A 13,749-nucleotide genomic window follows, 5' to 3' on the forward strand; every position below is an offset into this window, starting at 1 on the left:
GTGCACGTTGTCGGAGCCCGGTTTGCCCCGGGTGCGCACCTCGCCTGCACCTTGGCCGGGGTGGGCACCCTGGCTGGGTTTGCCCAGGGTGCGCTCCGAAGCGGGGTTACTGGAGCGCCCCCTCTTTTTTTGTCAGAGCGTTTGGTGGGGTTTCTCGCATTGGCTCTTCCCAGGCCCGGTTGTTGGGTGCGCTCCCACCCTGGCGCGCGCGAAGTTGGAAGTTGGGTTAATTGCCCGGGCGCGCACCTTCGCCAGGGTGGGCACCTTGGTGCGCACACCTTGGCTGGGCTGCGCACCAGGGCGGGCTCAAGATGGCACCAGCATTCCCTTTTTCTCACTATCTTTCAAAACGGAAATTTTAAAATCTCGTTTTTTTTTGCCTTTTATGGAAATTAGTGAAGGCATCGCATCAAAGGTGCGCACCTCGCTGCCCACCTTGGTGTGCTCCGAGGTGCCCACCACGGTGCGCTCTGAGGTGCCCACCACGGTGCGCAACGCCGGTGCGAACCCGGGAGCGCCCCGATGTGTGCTCCAAGGTGCGGCGTGCACGAAGCCGGACCCCGGTTTGCCCCGGGTGCGCACCTCGCGTGCACCTTGGTGCGCACACCTTGGCTGGGTTGCGCGGCCTGGTGGGCACCATGGTGCGCACCAAGGAGCGCTCCAAAGTGTGCTCCAAGGTGCGGCGTGCACGAAGTCCTAGCCCGGTTTGCCCCGGGTGCGCACCTTCGCCGCGGTGGGCACCATGGCGTGCACGAAGTCGGAGCCCGGTTTGCCCCGGGTGCGCACCTCGCGTGCACCTTCGCCGGGGTGGGCACCTCGGCTGGGTTGCGCGCCCTGGTGCGCACCAAGGAGCGCTCCGAAGTGTGCTCCAAGGTGCGGCGTGCACGAAGTCGGAGCCCGGTTTGCCCCGGGTGCGCACCTTCGCCGCGGTGGGCACCCTGGTGCGCACCATGGCGTGCACGAAGTCGGAGCCCGGTTTGCCCCGGGTGCGCACCTCGCGTGCACCTTCGGCGGGGTTGCGCGCCCTGGTGCGCACCAAGGAGCGCTCCGAAGTGTGCTCCAAGGTGCGGCGTGCACGAAGTCGGAGCCCGGTTTGCCCCGGGTGCGCACCTCGCGTGCACCTTCGGCGGGGTTGCGCGCCCTGGTGGGCACCATGGTGCGCACCAAGGAGCGCTCCGAAGTGTGCTCCAAGGTGCGGCGTGCACGAAGTCGGAGCCCGGTTTGCCCCGGGTGCGCACCTCGCGTGCACCTTCGCCGCGGTGGGCACCATGGCGTGCACGAAGTCGGAGCCCGGTTTGCCCCGGGTGCGCACCTCGCGTGCACCTTCGCCGGGGTGGGCACCTCGGCTGGGTTGCGCGCCCTGGTGCGCACCAAGGAGCGCTCCGAAGTGTGCTCCAAGGTGCGGCGTGCACGAAGTCGGAGCCCGGTTTGCCCCGGGTGCGCACCTCGCGTGCACCTTCGCCGCGGTGGGCACCATGGCGTGCACGAAGTCGGAGCCCGGTTTGCCCCGGGTGCGCACCCCGCGTGCACCTTCGCCGGGGTGGGCACCTCGGCTGGGTTGCGCGCCCTGGTGCGCACCAAGGAGCGCTCCGAAGTGTGCTCCAAGGTGCGGCGTGCACGAAGTCGGAGCCCGGTTTGCCCCGGGTGCGCACCTCGCGTGCACCTTCGCCGCGGTGGGCACCTTGGCTGGGTTGGGCACCATTGAGCGCTCCGAAGTGTGCTCCAAGGTGCGCACCATGGCCCTCCAAGGTGCGCAGCATGGCGTGCACGAAGTCGGAGCCCGGTTTGCCCCGGGTGCGCACCTCGCGTGCACCTTCGCCAGGGTGGGCACCTCGGTGCGCACACCTTCTCAATGTTTTCTTGCCTTTTCTGGAAATTGGTGAAGGCAGCGCATCAAAGGTGCGCACCTCGGTGTGCTCCGAGGTGCGAACCCGAGAGCGCTCCGAGGTGCCCACGAAGTCGAAAGTCGGGTTAATTGCATTGTTTTCCCCGGGTGCGCTCCGAGGTGCGCAACATCGGTGCGCACCAAGGAGGGCTCCGAAGTGTGCTCCAAGGTGCGCACGATTCGGAGCTCGGTTTGCCCGGGGTGCGCACACCTTGGCTGGGTTGCGCACCCTTTGTGCGCTCCAAGGTGCGCACGAAGTCGGAGCTCGGTTTGCCCCGGGTGCGCACCTTCGCCAGGGTGCGCACCTTGATGCGCACGCCTTGGCTGGGCTGCGCACCTTGGTGGGCGCCATGGTGCGCACCTTTCATGCGCTCCAAGGTGCGCACGAAGTCGGAGCTCGGTTTGCCCCGGGTGCGCACCTTGGTGGGCGCCATGGTGCACTCCGAGGTGCCCAAGATTGGTGCGCACCAAGGAGCGCTCCGAAGTGCGCTCCAAGGTGCGCAGGTGCGCGCGAAGTCGAAAGTTGGGTTAATTGTCCGGTTTGCCTCGGGTGCGCACCTTGCGTGCACCTTCGCCAGGGTGGGCGCCTTGGTGCGCACACCTTGGCTGGGCTGCGCACCCGGGCGCGCACACCTTGGCACCCGCGTTTCCTTCATTTTAAATTTTTTTTTTTTACAATCTCTCAAGTGGGAAATTCTATAATCTCAACTTTTTTTGCCTTTTCAGGAAACTTTTGAATGGAGCGCATCATTGGTGCGCTCCGAAGTGTGCTCCAAGGTGCGCACCTCTGGTGTGCTCCAAAGCTCTCTCCAGCTGCGTGCACCTGCCCCGGCCGCGCACCCGGCCCCGCCCAGCTTCGCTCACCTGTCCCGGGCGTCTGGTGCGGAACCTTAGAGTAAGAAACATCACCGTGCACCTTGGCCAACGTGCGCGACTCGACCGAGCGCGCACTGGCCGAGGTGCACACCGATTTCACCTGGGTGCGCGCGCAGCACCTCGGGCGCACCGGGGTGCGCGCACAACGCCCGGGTTGCACCGTGGCCTGTGTGCTCGGGGCGCCTCGGGTGCGCGCTCGGTGTCGCCCCCCGCGCGCGCGGTAGTGCGGGCAGCGCACCCCGGCCCGGCCCGGCCCCGACGAGAACGCAAACGGGCAAAAGGTTTATTCAAATAGCATTGCGACGCCCGGCGAAAAACTAAAAAAGGGTGCAACACCGGGACTTCCCGGGAGGTCACCCATCCCAGTACTACTCCGGCCCAAGCGCGCTTAACTGCGGAGTTCTGATGGGATCCGGTGCACTAACGCTGGTATGATCGCACCCGTTATGAGCTTGTCGCAGTGTGTACTTAGCAAACCGCGACCCACGTGCGAATCCACCCCGGCCACCCACCCCCGTCGAGGTGCACACCCTCCCTCGCGAAGTGCGCCCCGTTCGCCAAGTGTGAGCCCTGCCCGGGTGCGCGCACCTTGCTAGGGCGTCGGGTGTGCACCCGGCCCGGCCTACGTGCGTGCACCTGGACGGGGCGTCGTGTGCGTGCAGTGTCCCGTCTGCAACGCGGTGCCCACACACCACCTCGGGCGCAACGACCTGCGCTCACATGTGGGCCGAGTGCACCTTGGTGCATGTTCGGGGCGCCTCGGGTGCACGCTCGATCTTGCCCCGGTGCACCAAGGCGCTCGGTTTGCCCCGGGTGCGCACTTGGTGCAAGGTGGGCACCCAAAATAGGGATCAAGCACCAAAACACAAGTTTCGGGATGCAAAATGGGACCCAAGGACCACAAATGCGTTCCAAGACCCATGATGGGTCCACGAGAACAAAAATGTGTTCCGAGACTTAATAAACAAATATTGGGTTTTAGGAGAAGAAACATGCTCTGATGCCCAAAACGAGAATCGACCCCGAAAAGGCCACAGGCCAAAAGTGGGATGCGAGACAAAAAAAAATGGGACCCGAGGACCAAAATTGGGTTCCCAGGTCGAAGACAGGGCAACCGGACAAGAAACGACCTCTAAGGCTCGAAATGAGTCCCGACGACTAAAACTTGACAAGAAGCACCCATCAGGCACCCAACTCGACACCCATGGGATGCCGACCCACCCGGGCTTCCACCTAGCACACCTTGGCACCCACCCACCCTCGCACCCAACCTCGCACCCAACTTAGCACCTTTGAACCCACATTGGCACTCACCCTGACCCTGGCACCTTGGAACCCACATTGGCACTCACCTTGACCCTGGCACCCACCTTTGCACTCACCTTGGGACCCACCCTGGCTCCCACCTCGGCACCCACCCAGACACCCACCTTGGTTCCTTGGCACCCACCTTGGATCCTTGGCACCCACCCCGACACCCACCTTGGCACGCAACTTGGCTACTTGCCACCCACCTTGGCTCCTTGACGCCCACCCCGACAACCACCCCGTGACCTACCCTGGCTAGGGTTGGTGCACACCCACCCTGGTGCCCACCTTGGCACCCACCCCATGACCCACCTTGGCACGCACCTTAGTACCCACCCCGTTACCCACCCTAGGACCCACCCCGTGACCCACCTTGGCCAGGGTGGGTGCCTTGGTGCGCACAACTTGCCTGGGCTGCACACCAGGGCGGGCTCAAGATGGCACCCGCGTTCCGTTTTTTTCACTATCTTTCAAAACGGAAATTTTAAAATCTCGTTTTTTTTTTTTTTTTGCCTTTTCTGGAAATTAGTGAAGGCAGCGCATCAAAGGTGCGCAATGCTGGTGCGAACCCGGGAGCGCTCCGATGTGTGCTCCAAGGTGCGGCGTGCACGAAGTCCGAGCCCGGCTTGCCCCGGGTGCGCACCTCGCGTGCACCTTCGCCGGGGTGAGCACCTTGGCTGGGTTGCGCGCCCTGGTGCGCACCAAGGAGCGCTCTGAAGTGTGCTCCAAGGTGCGGCGTGCACGAAGTCGGAGCTCGGTTTGCCCCGGGTGTGCACCTCGGGTGCGCACCTCGCGTGCACCTTCGCTGCGGTGGGCACCTTGGCTGGGTTGCGCGCCTTGGTGGGCACCATGCAGTGCACGAAGTCGGAGCCCGGTTTGCCCCGGGCGCGCACCTCCGCCAGGGTGGGCACCTTGGTGCGCACAACTTGCCTGGGCTGCGCACCAGGAAGGGCTCAAGATGGCACCCGCGTTCCGTTTTTTTCACTATCTTTCAGAACGGAAATTTTAAAATATCGTTTTTTTTTGCCTTTTCTGGAAATTAGTGAAGGCAGCGCATCAAAGGTGCGCAACGCTGGTGCGAACCTGGGAGCGCTCCGATGTGTGCTCCAAGGTGCGGCGTGCACGAAGTCGGAGCCCGGTTTGCCCCGGGTGCGCCCTGGTGGGCACCATGGTGCGCACCAAGGAGCGCTCCGAAGTGTGCTCCAAGGTGCGGCCTGCACGAAGTCGGAGCCCGGTTTGCCCCGGGCGTGCACCGCGGGTGGGCACCTTGGTGCGCATGCCTTGCCTGGGCTGCGCACCAGGGCGGGCTCAAGATGGCACCCGCGTTCCGTTTTTTTCACTATCTTTCAAAACGGAAATTTTAAAATCTCATTTTTTTTTGCCTTTTCTGGAAATTAGTGAAGGCAGCGCATCAAAGGTGCGCACCTCGCTGCCCACCACGGTGCGCAACGCCGGTGGGCACCCGGGAGTGCTTCGAAGTGTGCTCCAAGGTGCTGCGTGCACGTTGTCGGAGCCCGGTTTGCCCCGGGTGCGCACCTCGCGTGCACCTTCGTCGGGGTGGGCACCTTGGCTGGGTTTGCCCCGGCTGCGCTCCGAAGCGGGGTTATTGGAGCGCCGCCTCTTTTTTTGTCGGAGCGTTTGGTGGGGTTTCTCGCATTGGCTCTTCCCAGGCCCGGTTGCCACCCTGGCGCGCACGAAGTCGGAAGTAGGGTTAATTGCCCGGGTGCGCACCTTTGCCAGGGTGGGCACCTTACCTGGGCTGTGCACCAGGGCGGGCTCAAGATGGCACCCGCGTTCCGTTTTTTTCACTATCTTTCAAAACGGAAATTTTAAAATCTCCTCTTTTTTTTGCCTTTTCTGGAAATTAGTGAAGGCAGCGCATCAAAGGTGCGCACCTCGCTGCCCACCTTGGTGTGCTCTGAGGTGCGCACCCGGGAGCGCTACGAAGTGTGCTCCAAGGTGCGGCGTGCACGTTGTCGGAGCCCGGTTTGCCCCGGGTGCGCACCTCGCCTGCACCTTGGCCGGGGTGGGCACCCTGGCTGGGTTTGCCCAGGGTGCGCTCCGAAGCGGGGTTACTGGAGCGCCCCCTCTTTTTTTGTCAGAGCGTTTGGTGGGGTTTCTCGCATTGGCTCTTCCCAGGCCCGGTTGTTGGGTGCGCTCCCACCCTGGCGCGCGCGAAGTTGGAAGTTGGGTTAATTGCCCGGGCGCGCACCTTCGCCAGGGTGGGCACCTTGGTGCGCACACCTTGGCTGGGCTGCGCACCAGGGCGGGCTCAAGATGGCACCAGCATTCCCTTTTTCTCACTATCTTTCAAAACGGAAATTTTAAAATCTCGTTTTTTTTTGCCTTTTATGGAAATTAGTGAAGGCATCGCATCAAAGGTGCGCACCTCGCTGCCCACCTTGGTGTGCTCCGAGGTGCCCACCACGGTGCGCTCCGAGGTGCCCACCACGGTGCGCAACGCCGGTGCGAACCCGGGAGCGCCCCGATGTGTGCTCCAAGGTGCGGCGTGCACGAAGCCGGACCCCGGTTTGCCCCGGGTGCGCACCTCGCGTGCACCTTGGTGCGCACACCTTGGCTGGGTTGCGCGGCCTGGTGGGCACCATGGTGCGCACCAAGGAGCGCTCCGAAGTGTGCTCCAAGGTGCGGCGTGCACGAAGTCCTAGCCCGGTTTGCCCCGGGTGCGCACCTTCGCCGCGGTGGGCACCATGGCGTGCACGAAGTCGGAGCCCGGTTTGCCCCGGGTGCGCACCTCGCGTGCACCTTCGCCGGGGTGGGCACCTCGGCTGGGTTGTGCGCCCTGGTGCGCACCAAGGAGCGCTCCGAAGTGTGCTCCAAGGTGCGGCGTGCACGAAGTCGGAGCCCGGTTTGCCCCGGGTGCGCACCTTCGCCGCGGTGGGCACCCTGGTGCGCACCATGGCGTGCACGAAGTCGGAGCCCGGTTTGCCCCGGGTGCGCACCTCGCGTGCACCTTCGGCGGGGTTGCGCGCCCTGGTGCGCACCAAGGAGCGCTCCGAAGTGTGCTCCAAGGTGCGGCGTGCACGAAGTCGGAGCCCGGTTTGCCCCGGGTGCGCACCTCGCGTGCACCTTCGGCGGGGTTGCGCGCCCTGGTGGGCACCATGGTGCGCACCAAGGAGCGCTCCGAAGTGTGCTCCAAGGTGCGGCGTGCACGAAGTCGGAGCCCGGTTTGCCCCGGGTGCGCACCTCGCGTGCACCTTCGCCGCGGTGGGCACCATGGCGTGCACGAAGTCGGAGCCCGGTTTGCCCCGGGTGCGCACCTCGCGTGCACCTTCGCCGGGGTGGGCACCTCGGCTGGGTTGCGCGCCCTGGTGCGCACCAAGGAGCGCTCCGAAGTGTGCTCCAAGGTGCGGCGTGCACGAAGTCGGAGCCCGGTTTGCCCCGGGTGCGCACCTCGCGTGCACCTTCGCCGCGGTGGGCACCATGGCGTGCACGAAGTCGGAGCCCGGTTTGCCCCGGGTGCGCACCCCGCGTGCACCTTCGCCGGGGTGGGCACCTCGGCTGGGTTGCGCGCCCTGGTGCGCACCAAGGAGCGCTCCGAAGTGTGCTCCAAGGTGCGGCGTGCACGAAGTCGGAGCCCGGTTTGCCCCGGGTGCGCACCTCGCGTGCACCTTCGCCGCGGTGGGCACCTTGGCTGGGTTGGGCACCATTGAGCGCTCCGAAGTGTGCTCCAAGGTGCGCACCATGGCCCTCCAAGGTGCGCAGCATGGCGTGCACGAAGTCGGAGCCCGGTTTGCCCCGGGTGCGCACCTCGCGTGCACCTTCGCCAGGGTGGGCACCTCGGTGCGCACACCTTCTCAATGTTTTCTTGCCTTTTCTGGAAATTGGTGAAGGCAGCGCATCAAAGGTGCGCACCTCGGTGTGCTCCGAGGTGCGAACCCGAGAGCGCTCCGAGGTGCCCACGAAGTCGAAAGTCGGGTTAATTGCATTGTTTTCCCCGGGTGCGCTCCGAGGTGCGCAACATCGGTGCGCACCAAGGAGGGCTCCGAAGTGTGCTCCAAGGTGCGCACGATTCGGAGCTCGGTTTGCCCGGGGTGCGCACACCTTGGCTGGGTTGCGCACCCTTTGTGCGCTCCAAGGTGCGCACGAAGTCGGAGCTCGGTTTGCCCCGGGTGCGCACCTTCGCCAGGGTGCGCACCTTGATGCGCACGCCTTGGCTGGGCTGCGCACCTTGGTGGGCGCCATGGTGCGCACCTTTCGTGCGCTCCAAGGTGCGCACGAAGTCGGAGCTCGGTTTGCCCCGGGTGCGCACCTTGGTGGGCGCCATGGTGCACTCCGAGGTGCCCAAGATTGGTGCGCACCAAGGAGCGCTCCGAAGTGCGCTCCAAGGTGCGCAGGTGCGCGCGAAGTCGAAAGTTGGGTTAATTGTCCGGTTTGCCTCGGGTGCGCACCTTGCGTGCACCTTCGCCAGGGTGGGCGCCTTGGTGCGCACACCTTGGCTGGGCTGCGCACCCGGGCGCGCACACCTTGGCACCCGCGTTTCCTTCATTTTAAATTTTTTTTTTTTACAATCTCTCAAGTGGGAAATTCTATAATCTCAACTTTTTTTGCCTTTTCAGGAAACTTTTGAATGGAGCGCATCATTGGTGCGCTCCGAAGTGTGCTCCAAGGTGCGCACCTCTGGTGTGCTCCAAAGCTCTCTCCAGCTGCGTGCACCTGCCCCGGCCGCGCACCCGGCCCCGCCCAGCTTCGCTCACCTGTCCCGGGCGTCTGGTGCGGAACCTTAGAGTAAGAAACATCACCGTGCACCTTGGCCAACGTGCGCGACTCGACCGAGCGCGCACTGGCCGAGGTGCACACCGATTTCACCTGGGTGCGCGCGCAGCACCTCGGGCGCACCGGGGTGCGCGCACAACGCCCGGGTTGCACCGTGGCCTGTGTGCTCGGGGCGCCTCGGGTGCGCGCTCGGTGTCGCCCCCCGCGCGCGCGGTAGTGCGGGCAGCGCACCCCGGCCCGGCCCGGCCCCGACGAGAACGCAAACGGGCAAAAGGTTTATTCAAATAGCATTGCGACGCCCGGCGAAAAACTAAAAAAGGGTGCAACACCGGGACTTCCCGGGAGGTCACCCATCCCAGTACTACTCCGGCCCAAGCGCGCTTAACTGCGGAGTTCTGATGGGATCCGGTGCACTAACGCTGGTATGATCGCACCCGTTATGAGCTTGTCGCAGTGTGTACTTAGCAAACCGCGACCCACGTGCGAATCCACCCCGGCCACCCACCCCCGTCGAGGTGCACACCCTCCCTCGCGAAGTGCGCCCCGTTCGCCAAGTGTGAGCCCTGCCCGGGTGCGCGCACCTTGCTAGGGCGTCGGGTGTGCACCCGGCCCGGCCTACGTGCGTGCACCTGGACGGGGCGTCGTGTGCGTGCAGTGTCCCGTCTGCAACGCGGTGCCCACACACCACCTCGGGCGCAACGACCTGCGCTCACATGTGGGCCGAGTGCACCTTGGTGCATGTTCGGGGCGCCTCGGGTGCACGCTCGATCTTGCCCCGGTGCACCAAGGCGCTCGGTTTGCCCCGGGTGCGCACTTGGTGCAAGGTGGGCACCCAAAATAGGGATCAAGCACCAAAACACAAGTTTCGGGATGCAAAATGGGACCCAAGGACCACAAATGCGTTCCAAGACCCATGATGGGTCCACGAGAACAAAAATGTGTTCCGAGACTTAATAAACAAATATTGGGTTTTAGGAGAAGAAACATGCTCTGATGCCCAAAACGAGAATCGACCCCGAAAAGGCCACAGGCCAAAAGTGGGATGCGAGACAAAAAAAAATGGGACCCGAGGACCAAAATTGGGTTCCCAGGTCGAAGACAGGGCAACCGGACAAGAAACGACCTCTAAGGCTCGAAATGAGTCCCGACGACTAAAACTTGACAAGAAGCACCCATCAGGCACCCAACTCGACACCCATGGGATGCCGACCCACCCGGGCTTCCACCTAGCACACCTTGGCACCCACCCACCCTCGCACCCAACCTCGCACCCAACTTAGCACCTTTGAACCCACATTGGCACTCACCCTGACCCTGGCACCTTGGAACCCACATTGGCACTCACCTTGACCCTGGCACCCACCTTTGCACTCACCTTGGGACCCACCCTGGCTCCCACCTCGGCACCCACCCAGACACCCACCTTGGTTCCTTGGCACCCACCTTGGATCCTTGGCACCCACCCCGACACCCACCTTGGCACGCAACTTGGCTACTTGCCACCCACCTTGGCTCCTTGACGCCCACCCCGACAACCACCCCGTGACCTACCCTGGCTAGGGTTGGTGCACACCCACCCTGGTGCCCACCTTGGCACCCACCCCATGACCCACCTTGGCACGCACCTTAGTACCCACCCCGTTACCCACCCTAGGACCCACCCCGTGACCCACCTTGGCCAGGGTGGGTGCACCCACCCTGGTGCCCACCTTGGCACCCACCCATCCTAGCACCCAGCCTGTGACCGGGCTTGGAACCCAACCTTGCACCCGTCTTGGCCAGTGTGGGTGCGCACCCATCCTGGCACCCACGTTGTGACACACCCTTTAACCCACGCACCCTAGCAGCCACGTTGGCACCCACCTTGGAACACAACCTAGCAACTTGGCACCCACCCCGTGACCCACCTTGGCATCCACCATAGCAGTCGCCCACTTGGCACCCACCTTGGAACCCAAGTTGGCACCCACCTCGGCACCCACCTTGACACTTGTGGACCCACCTTGCCACTCACCCTAGCATCGACCCATCCTAGCACCCACCCTGGCACCTTTGCACCCTAGCACTCACCCATCCTAGCACCTAACCTGTGACCCACCTTGACACTCACCCTCGCACCCACCTTGGAACCCAACCTAGCACCCACCCACCCTGACACCAACCCTAGCACCTACCCACCCTTGCACCCACCCTGTGACCCATCTTGGCACCCACCCATCCTACCACTCAACCTATCACCCACCTTCTCACCCACCTTGGCATCCACCTTAGCACCCACCCACACTGGCACCTTGGCACCCACCTCGGGCAAGGTGGGTGCACACCCACCCTGACACCCAATTTAGAACCAACCGAGCATGTTACCCACCTTGGCACCCACATTGCAGCCCACCCTAGTACCCACCCTATGACCCACATTGGCATCCACACCCTAGCACCCAGGCACCTCGACACCCGCCTTGACACGCACCCTAGCACTAAACCTGTGACCCACCTTGGAACTCACCCTAGAACCCACCCACCCTGTGAACCACCTTGGCATCCACCTTAGCACCCACCCACCTTGGCACCCACTCTAGCACTCACCCATCCTAACACCCAACTTGTTACCCACCTTGGCACCCGCCCTCGCGTCCACCTTGAAACCCACCCTAGCACCCACCCACGCAGGAGCCCACCTTGGCACCCAACCTAACACCCACGCATCCTGGCACCCAACTTGTGACCCACCTTGGAACCCACCCTAGTACCCACCTTTGAACCCACTATATCACCAACCCACCTTGGCACCCACCCTATGACCCTCTTTGGAATCCACCCTAGCACGCACCCACCCTGGCACCCACCATGGAGCGCACCCTAGCACCCACCCACCTCGGCACGCACCTCAACACCCACCTTGGTGTGCGCACTGCGCCAACCTCTCAAAGACCCTATGTGGTGCGCTCCAAAGTGTACACCTTTGGTGCGCTCCAAGGTGCGCACCTTTGGTGCACACCGAGGTGCACACCAAAGTGTGCACCGAGGTGAGCACCAAAGTGCACTCCAAGGTGCACACCAAGGCGTGCACCTTTGGTGCGGTCAATGCAAACGAATTCGGAAGTTGGGGTCGATGTCCTAATCGCTGCTGCAGACTACACGTATGAGAATCGGACAAATAGCTTTATATAGGGGAGGTGTTGCGTTTGATGGGTCGACTCCCCTGGTTGTGTGCACTGCACCAACTTCAAAGACCCTGTCTTGTTTAAGAAGTCAAAAGTTGGGGTGGATGTCCTAATCATTGCTGCAGTCTACGCATGTATGAGAATCAGACAAATAGCTTATATAGGGGAGGTGTTGCATTCGGTGGGTTGACTCCCCTGGTTGTGCGCACTGCGCCAACCTCAAAGACCCCGCATAGCAGAAGAAGTCGGAAGTCGGATTTTGGTGAGCACCAAGGCGTGCACCTTTGGTGCGGTCAACGCAGACGAATTCAGAAGTTGGGGTGGATGTCCTAATCGTTGTTGCAGGCTACACATGTATGAGAATCAGACAAATAGCTTATATAGGGGAGGTGTTGGGTTTGATGGGTCAACTCCCTTGGTTGTGCGCATTACGCCAACCTCAAAGACCTTGTTTTCGTTAAGAAGTCAAAAGTTGGGGTCAATGTCCTAATGGCTCCTGTAGGCTACACATGTATGAGAATCGGACAAATAGCTTATATAGGGGAGGTGTTGGGTTTGATGGGTCGACTCCCCTGGTTGTGCGCATTACGTCAACCTCAAAGACCTTGTTTTCGTTAAGAAGTCAAAAGTTGGGGTCGATGTCCTAATTGCTCCTGTAGACTACACATGTATGAGAATCAGACAAATAGCTTATATAGGGGAGGTGTTGGGTTTGATGGGTTGACTCCCCTAGTTGTTCGCATTACACCAACCTCAAAGACCTTGTTTTCGTTTAGAAGCCGAAAGTTGGGGTCGATGTCCTAATTGCTCCTGCAGGCTACGCATGTATGAGAATCAGACAAATAGCTTATATAGGGGAGGTGTTGGGTTTGATGGGTCGACTCCCCTGGTTGTGCGCATTGCGCCAACCTCAAAGACCCTGCATTGCGGATGAAGTCGAAAGTCAGAGTTTGGTGTGCTACAAGGTGTGGTCGAAGGTGCTCACCTAGGTGTGCACCTTTGGAGCGCAGGAAAAGTGCCCTCCAAAAGTGCGCACCTTTGGAGTGCACAAAAGTGCCCTCCAAAAGTGCGCACCTTTGGAGCGCACAAAAGTGCCCTCCAAAAAGTGCCCTCCAAAAGTGCGCACCTTTGGAGCGCACAAAAGTGCCCTCCAAAAAGTGCCCTCCAAAAGTGCGCACCTTTGGAGTGCAGAAAAGTGCCCTCCAAAAAGTGCCCTCCAAAAGTGTGCACCTTTGGAGTGCACAAAAGTGCCCTCCAAAAGTGCGCACCTTTGGAGCGCAGAAAAGTGCCCTCCAAAAAGTGCCCTCCAAAAGTGCGCACCTTTGGAGCGCAGAAAAGTGCCCTCCAAAAAGTGCCCTCCAAAAGTGCGCACCTTTGGAGCGCAGAAAAGTGCCCTCCAAAAAGTGCCCTCCAAAAGTGCGCACCTTTGGAGCGCAGAAAAGTGCCCTCCAAAAAGTGCCCTCCAAAAGTGCGCACCTTTGGAGCGCACAAAAGTGCCCTCCAAAAAGTGCCCTCCAAAAGTGCGCACCTTTGGAGCGCACAAAAGTGCCCTCCAAAAGTGCGCACCTTTGGAGCGCACAAAAGTGCCCTCCAAAAGTGCGCACTTTTGGTGCGCACCAAGGCGCTGGTTCGGTCGTTGCAGGCGAGTTCGGAAGTTGGGGTCGATGTCCTGAGCGGAGGTGCAAACTACACAGGTGTCGGAATCGGACAAATAGCTTATATAGGGGAGGTGTATGCTTCGATGGGTCGACTCCCCAGGTTGAGCGCACCGCGCCAACCTCA

At 62.0% G+C, this 13,749-nt stretch overlaps 2 non-coding genes across 2 annotated transcripts; both read right to left on the reverse strand.

Moving 5' to 3' along the window:
• Window positions 1–3,085: 3,085 nt before the first annotated feature.
• On the reverse strand, window positions 3,086–3,204 carry LOC131870626 (5S ribosomal RNA). The gene has a single exon (XR_009368931.1). It is a non-coding gene; the product is annotated as a 5S ribosomal RNA (ribosomal RNA).
• A 5,916-nt stretch (window positions 3,205–9,120) lies between these two features.
• Window positions 9,121–9,239, reverse strand: LOC131870601 (5S ribosomal RNA). The gene has a single exon (XR_009368906.1). It is a non-coding gene; the product is annotated as a 5S ribosomal RNA (ribosomal RNA).
• Between the last annotated feature and the right edge of the window lie 4,510 nt (window positions 9,240–13,749).

Source organism: Cryptomeria japonica, unplaced genomic scaffold (genome assembly GCF_030272615.1).
Source record: "Cryptomeria japonica unplaced genomic scaffold, Sugi_1.0 HiC_scaffold_338, whole genome shotgun sequence".
Lineage (NCBI taxonomy): Eukaryota > Viridiplantae > Streptophyta > Pinopsida > Cupressales > Cupressaceae > Cryptomeria > Cryptomeria japonica.